This window comes from Malus domestica, chromosome 05 (assembly GCF_042453785.1).
Source record: "Malus domestica chromosome 05, GDT2T_hap1".
Lineage (NCBI taxonomy): Eukaryota > Viridiplantae > Streptophyta > Magnoliopsida > Rosales > Rosaceae > Malus > Malus domestica.
The window spans coordinates 5,351,733-5,360,562 of NC_091665.1; positions in this window are offsets into that span (position 1 = coordinate 5,351,733).

Genomic DNA, 8,830 nt, shown 5'->3' on the forward strand with positions numbered 1-8,830 from the left:
AACCTCAATAATATTCAAAAATTACAATTAAATGCCAAGTTAGTTTTTAGTCTTTTACAAAATTTTATTCAAAAAGTATATTTCAAAGATTGTAAGAAATTTCCCTTAAAGTTCTTATAAAAACCATGAGCACGTGAAAGAAAATGCCAAAGAGAGGGATTCTTCATGATATACGATAATAACTACAACACCCATATAATAATTTGACTAGAGAATCTCTTAAATAATAATTTTAATTGAAAAATATCTACTAATTATTTGACCAGAACAACATAGTTCGACAAAGGATCGTGTGATGGTCGACCTTATGAGGACGGAACCTTTTCATAACATAAACAAGTGAAAGTTAATCAGAAATAAGTTGATGACTCACCCTATTCTTAATACACGTCATTTGGTCATGGAAAAATTCCCACCTATGAATAATAATCCACGGTTATTAATTATTCTTGCTTTATATAAACTATACAATACCATATGAATAATATATAGACATAATTTGGCAGCTTTCCAGCTTAAAATTAAAGGTTTATGGTATTTAAGCTTCAATCGGCTACACCTACTCCATGCACGTGTGACTTGTGAGCCGACAAAAACAAATGAGAAGCATGTCGTTTAGGTCTAAAATCATTGTTATTCTGCACACAAAACATAAATTAATTGTTGATAATTTCTTTTTGTGTTTTTATTAAAATTATGATGGGATGAACAAAGTGGCGATCCAGACTACCTAAAATCAGAAAAGTGTTGCGTTGAAACAAACCAAGAACAAAAGAAATGAAAATTTCAATAGCATTAGCAACTAAAATAAATAAACAAATTACTCAATCTGTCTTCAAAGGTGAGCTATATACTGAACATTTCGACGATCTCGTTTCACCTTTAGTGTTTGCACATTGATTGGTCACAAAAAATATGCCGATGTGAAAGATTTTTTTTTATAGAATAATACATTCATTCCTTCTTAGAAGATGAGTTCATTTCACCATTTGCAAATAACGTGTTCATTTCACCATTGCAAATAATATACTTTCACTTTAAAAATGTTATAATCAAAACTATTCAATTTCTTAGTTTTCATTTAGAGGTCATCCCCATAGAAAATCATTCGAATCAGATAATATATACATGTACTCATTTTTACTTCTCAAACACCTCTATAAATTTTCGGTCATTAGATCGAATGAATTGAAGAAAATTAATGACAAAAACTTAGTAAGAATGTGTGAAAGACAAAAATAAATGTGCGAATATTACTATCTATGTACTATTATTCACCCCGTGCAAAATATGCTTTTATCAAATGTTCCTTTTAAGAAAGATAGTAATGTTATATTGTCATGTGCATGCCTTACAAATTTTAAAATTAACAAACGCAAGAATCTCGAGGCTGCAGAATACACGTGGGAAAGAGGTCACTATCATTCGAAATTCGCACCAATGGGTTCGTTGCCTTTGGATGTTAGATACTCCAGAGGAACAGCCGACCAAATCTTCATAAACTTTTAAAGGATTTCTTTCTGCAACTTTTGGCCTCCAAAATGCGATATAATTAGGAAGATAATCAACTTTTAATAAACACTCTCTTATACTTCAACTCAGTTTAGATTAAGTATATACTTGCTTGCACATAAATTTCCAACTCGAGTAAATGTGCAAACTAAAATGATGTGCAACTACTTTTCAATTAGATGATGGTGCTTAAGTGAGAGAGAATAATGGTGGATGTAGGATGATCTTATAAATTTTGAAAAATAATCTTATACATATATTCGATGCTTAGTTTATTAAAATGCTTTCAGTTTTTTTTTTTTAATAAAGTTATAAGAATAGTCATTGGCACTACGATATAGTAGTATTTCTATTATGTTGTAGATTTGACTCTCTTAGATGATGAGTTCAATACAAAGTTATAGATAACATAATGTGTTACTTAATCCAAATCTCCCAATCCCAGTATAAAAAAAAATGTTAAAAAAATATTGTCATTAGCACTACAGTCTAATTTTATTCACTAAACGATGGCAAAAACTTTAGAAGAATATATATTTAAAAAAAAAAAGCGAGATACAAAGGGTAGCATTTCTCCACTAAACGATGGCGAAAACTTTAGATTATTTTAGGGCTCGTAGAGAATACAACAATAATGTAAACAAATAAAGTACCAAAATCGACTAATCAATAGGATTATACAGAATTAGTGAGAGAATGTAAGGAAATTGATTATATGATTAACATATATTCAACCCTTCCTCATGTAACAAATAACAAATAAATAGTTTAACTTGGCTTTTCAAGGAGAGGAGGTGGAGGAATTCCTCCTCAAAATAATTTGTGACCGATTCACAATTTTTTTTTTTATGATTGGAACCGTTAATATTATAAATTACTATTTAAAGATCATATTTGAAAAAAAAAAAAAAAAAAAAAAAGATTTTTTAGTCCTCGAAATGTATAAATTAGAGCTTGTTTGGATGTGTTTTTAAAATGATTGAAAACGCTTTTGGTGAAAATATTTTTGGAAACAATCCTTAGTAAAAATGCTAGTAAATCCTTGAAAAGTACTTAAAGTACTTCCTAGAAGAAGCACATAACTAGTGCTTCTTGTAGAAAGCACTTGAAGTGCTTTTTGGAACCCAAACATTTTATCTAAAAGCGCTTTTAGTCTTTTTAAAAGCACATCCAAACGAACCCTTAGATGGTTGGATTTAGTAGAAACATTATGAACCGTATATCTATCTATTACAATTGATTGATTGAAGTTACTAAATGATCTTAGTTTTAAGTAATTTTTTGCAGAAATAATTCTTACATAGCATTTTATACTATGAACTATTCCGATCATAAACATAAACTTATGTGAATTGAACAACTAGAAATTTTTCAAGACGAGGCAAGCATTCTTCACAAATAAGAGAGCAATCGTGGATGCACTCCATCTGTAAGTAAAAGCCAAAGGTTTCGAATTGGATATATGTTTATTGGCCAGATCTAAAATATGGAATATGTACTTGTGAATTGTCAACATTCGTGTCAAGAAACTAGCCAGGGACAATTCATCGTTTCTTAGACCAACCCCATACATTCATGCATATGCTCATAAAATTTAAAGTTGTACCCATTCGACTTTAGTCCAAGTGTGTCCTATTAGTGGTTGACTAAAGTCCACATTGACATTATATCTGCCACAAATCTCTAATTGTCATTATCCTAACTACTTAGCTAGTAACTATATTAAAAACGACAAACCTCACCGAATCATCACAAATTAAGAAGATTGAACATGTACAAAGTACAAACATAGGGTCTGTTGAAGTTGGAAAAATGAGTTAGCTTTGCCAAACCAAGTGGGTTTATAGATTTAACAGGAACCTACAATGATTTATACACCATGTTAAGGGTGACTTCCGCACTTTTAACTAACTCCTGCACTCGTTATTTGAATTTTCTCATTCATCGTTGATTAATACAATGAATATTAGAGAAATTGAGGAGAGTGTAAAAGGTAAAAAGAAGTGCACATTAGCAATAACAGTTAAAAAAGACAATATTAGTGTTTTTCAATTGAAATGCTAATTCGCATGTGGCATGATGTGGAATGACAGCAAAGATGGTTGTTGTCGAATTTGACAGTAGCTTCAAATAATTTTTAGGGCTATCTCTGTTTACTATCCTGAAGTTTCGTGATTTTCAACATTTGGTACATGAAGTTTTTTTTATCCCAGAGTCATATCTCAAGTCTTAATTTTGGGACAGCTTAATGCATCCATTAAGTTTTCCGTTAAAACTTCTGTTAACTGATGACGTGGCGCTCATATGGACAATAACTGAGCACTATATGTCAATATAGGCCCACTTTAATATTAAAAAATACAAAAAAAATATTAATATATAAAAAAAAAAGTTTCTGGGCCTCAAAATCCCACCCGTCTTCGCCCCAGTTTGGGGTTGAGGTGATTTTAAAAAAAGCTCCTATGAAAAAAAGCTGGGAGTGTTTTTGGTGTTTGGTAAACTTAAAAAAAATGGCTTATTTTGGAAGCTGCTGTAAGAATAAGCTGAAATCAAAGGAAAAAGCTGAAGCTGCAATTTGTAGCTTTGGAAAACTAGCTTTTTTTCAAAGCACACAGAACTACAGTGCTCCTTTAATGAAAAGACCCACTATCAGACTGCTTTTTTTTCCAAAAGCACTTTTACAAAAAAGTTTACCAAACACTCTGCTGATTTATTTCACAGCCGCTTATTCTCACAGCAGTTTTTTTTCAAAGCACAGCAATACCAAACCAGCCCTTCAACCTCCCCTAACCCCCTGCAACCCGCACCCAACCTCCTCCCTTCCGTCTTCTACGCCGTCATTTCGGTCGCCAGCGACCCCCGCAACCCCGGACCCCGACCCCATCCCTCCCCCCTCTTCTCTGCACACCCTGTCATTTCCCGCCCTTCCTTTCTCCGGCTAATCAATTCCTTCTTGTCCATCACCTTCGCCGCAAATACGCACCCCTGCGCCTCACCAGGGGACTTCAACTCGGCCAAGTAGACGGAGCCGAGGTTAGAGGGAGAGTTGCCGGATCGGGGATTCGGATCGGATCTTGTAGATTACGGACCAGAGATGGTCGGATGAGGAGGATTGGGGTTGGCACTTGGGGACTCCGGAGGCGGGGAGGCGAGTAGAGGAGGAGGCGGAGGGTAGGAGCGTGGATTCAGAGCTGGTTGTGTAGCCGATTGCTCTGAATGGCTCGAATATTCGCATTCTCTCTCTCTAGGGTTTTCTGAAGCTTGTTGAAAGACAATAAATAGAAGAGACAGAGAAGAAAATGGAGACGCCAAGCAACGAGGAGAGGGACTGAGACAGAGAAAAAGAGGGTTTAAGCCTAGAAACTTGGTGGTGGTGGTGTTCGTGGTTGTGGTGAAGGTGAAGCTTAGGCTTTGGAGAGAAGGGAGGGAGGAGGTCGGGGGTTAAGGCCTAGAAACTTTTTTTTATTTTTATTTTTTTATTTTTTGTATTTTTTAATATTAAAGTGGGCCCATATTGACACGTGGTGCTCAGTTATTGTTCACGTGGGCACCATGTAATCAGTTAACAGAAGTTCTAATGGAAAACTTAACGGATGTATGAAATTGTCCCAAAATTAAGACTTAATGTATGACTCTGGGATGAAAAAAACTTCATGTACCAAATGTTGAAAACCACGAAATTTCAGGGTAGTAAACAGAGATTAAGCATAATTTTTAATTAATTCTAAATGTTTTTATTAGCTTTTTATTGGTTTAAAGCATTGCCTTTCATTACCAATGCAAAGAAAATAAATATGATTTTTTTTTTTGTATAAAATTTGACATATCGGGTGGAGGACAAAACTTTAAAAGATGTTAAAGTGCCACATAGGTTGTCAAATTTAAATTTTATATTTAAAATTTGATATCTCATTTGGAGATGGTTTATATGCATATGTGACATTTTTGACATCTCTTTTAGTCTCATCCCTCGTTCTCCTTTTTCATTAATTAAAACGTTTTGTTTTAATCAAAATCCTTCAACTTTTTTCCACGTTGTTATTTGAATATTAAATTACATGTTAGCATATTTTAATTTAAAATTGAAAAACTTAATCATTTCCAAATATCACGACACACCCCAACCCGGAATGTCCACCTAGACTCCGAATTGAGCTGTGCTGGCCGACATCAGGAGGGTGACGAAGCCATAAAGTGTAGTGATGTGGAAAATGTAAATAAATTTAAACCTAAAAGTGCCTAAATATAAGAGTGCGCTTGTGAGCGGGAATGAACTCATTTCACATGTGATGTCAGAGCATAAGTAAAGTACAGTAAAGTAGGATGAGAATTATAGCATCGAAGGTAACCACCTATACCAAGATTTGCCAAGAATCCTCGTCGACATGAAAGCTCAGCACTAAAATCTGGAGGGGCGAAAAACAAGGGTGAGTGGGCCTAAAAATAAAGTTTTATAAAAAAAAACCTTTTTGAAAACATTATAACCCTTCGTCGTAAAACAAGTATAGTTTCCAAAATATACATACCATGTATATTATGAAAATACTTACCGTAGTTTGCAATATCTCAAGAATTCAATACGTCACAAAATTTGTAGATAGGCATATGACTTCCAGTAATCACAATATCTCGCAGAAATAAACATATCACTTCGAGTGCTCATCGACATATGCTGACACACGAGTTCATGCAGATGTGTTTTGTAACATCTCACATTGACCAACGGAGAGGGGGTCATAAGCTTGGAATCAGAGCGTAGAGATACGCTAAGAAGGGTCATGGACAAATTTTGTAAAAAATCAACGAAAAAGTCAACGCTTAACCCTAAAAAGTCAATTGAGACGCCTCGGTGGTCAACTATGTTAAAGCTTCAGAATTTCCTTAAATGGATGTCAAAAATTGACTTGGGACGTCAAAATTAGCCTAGGAAGGTTTCCGAGAAAATTCCGAAAAAGTCAACAAAAGTCAATTGACTGTCAACAGTTAACTTTAACAGAATATTCCATCTGTTAAAGTTAACTGAAAAGTTAACGAAATGTTCCCCTGGAATATTCCCTCCAAATTCTTAAATGAATCCTGGTCGAATCTAGGTTAGGGTTAACAGGTCATGGGCTTGGGTCGGTTCTTAGATTCAGTTTGGACTTCTTCTTGATCTTCTTTTTGTTTTTTATTTTTTTATCGAGTCAAGTTGGACCCAATTGGGCTCGTCGGTCGCACCTGCCAGACCCAAATGAAGAAGAAGGCCGGATATGGGGATTTTGGCAAGGAAACTTCCCCGACTTCGTTTTGGGGTCAAAACTCAACCAAAACTCGCCATCTAAATACTATAATGAAGTTAGGAGAGTAAGGATTCGAGCCAAACCAATATTGGGTCAAGTAGTGGCCGAAATGGCCAGGAAATGGCCTGCAACCAACAGGTCCTTCACCGGAAAAACTGGGGAGATTTCCCCGAGAGGTTTCTACGTCCAAACAACACCAAAATGTCTCAAAAACAAGCCAAACATACTCCTAGGCACGATCTACGAATTATTAGGAAGGTTTCAAGCCTTACCTTCGTCGGAGATGGTGAGAACTCGCCAAATCAGGTTTTTGCACAGTGATGGTATTGTGCCGTGAGAAAGATAGAGAAAATGAGGAAGTCTCGGCCTGGGTTAGGTTCGTGATAGGGAAGTTCCATAGGTGGTGCTCGCTGGAACGACGATTGGTGGTGGTGGTGTGGTCTGTTTGCAAAGAAGGAGAGATAGATAGCTGAGAGAGTTTGAGAGAGTTAGAGTGAGAGAGAGATCCGAGAAGAGAGACAAAAGAGACAAGAGAGAGAGTCCATGAAATGGGGAAATAGAACACCACATGGAAGAGAGGGAGATAAGAGTTTGGTGTGAGTGTGGGCCCCACGGGCCAACAATTAATAACTAGCAAAATTACAAATCAGTAAATATTAAAATAATAATAAAATAATATAAAATAATAATATAATAACATAAAATAAATAAAATAGTAATTTCTTCAAAAATAGTCTTTTGGATTCGTAACTCTGTAGAATTTGAACTGTAACTCCAATTTCAGTTCTGCTTACACCTACGCGTTCGTAACATCGAGTACTTAGAGAATACAGTAAAATAGCAGCTAGTACGCGTTACAAAAAGACGGGAAACAAAAGTCCACAATCTCACCTCTAGGGGTATTTTCATCAATTCACTATTTTTAAATTAATACAATTGTAAAATTAGGGACAGATTGTCACAATCATCATTATATTTCTATTATTAATTTGTAACGTTTTTTAAGATTCGTACCAATATTCTTTTTTTTACTTTTAACTAAATTTGTACCTAATTTTTTTTTGTTGAATGTGCACATGCTAATTACATATATTTATTTACAATATATTATTAATTATGTGGGTTCATTATTTTTTGGCTAGAACAATGTGAAGAACAATATTATTCCATTATTAATTTTAAGTAGTTATTATGTTTTGAAAATTATTTGAGTTTGTTTATATTTTATATTTTGTTGGATATTTAATGCGAGTTGAGTTCCTTAATGATGCTAAGAGCATTTTCAAAAGAGATGTAAAAAAGTTCACATCAACAACAACAGTAAAAAAAGGCAGCATTAGTATTTTCCAACCAAAATACCAATTCTTATGCAGCGTGACATGGATTGACAGCAAAGGTGGTTGCTATCAAATTTGATAGCAACTTCAAACCTATTTTTAGTTGATTAATAAACTTTGTTCTCAAAATATTTGTTGCAATTATGAAAAGTAAATAGTTTAATAAATAATAGTTTAATTTGACATATTCAATGGAAAATAAAGCTTTAAAGAAGATCAAAGTGTCAAATAAGCTTTCAAATTTAGATTTTCTATTTAAGATTTGATATATTCTTTAAAAATGCTTTAAGAACCTTGATTAAACTATTTAACAAACAAAATTTTGTATAACAAGTAAGTTGACCAAAGATCGAAACCAAAGTCGCCCTTTTTCAGAAATGGTAATGTAGGGTCTTCCTGTTTCGGGCCCAACTATCAGCCTGCCTGACCCAGTCAATCATTTGACCTAGGTTGGAATACTAATAGGGTTCTCTTTTAAACGAGTTCAACTCGAGGATTTTTATATTGCAGAGTTTAATTTTTGTTAGATCAGATATTAAATATGAGTTCTCAATATTGTACAACCACCACATGCATTGTTGAATGCCGAAAGGGAGACGTGCTTTGACCGTACAATATTGGGAACAAACCATGCTTGCATACATAAATTAAGCAACTAAGAAAAAACAAGTAATAGCATACCCCATTCATTTTTGTTGTTTA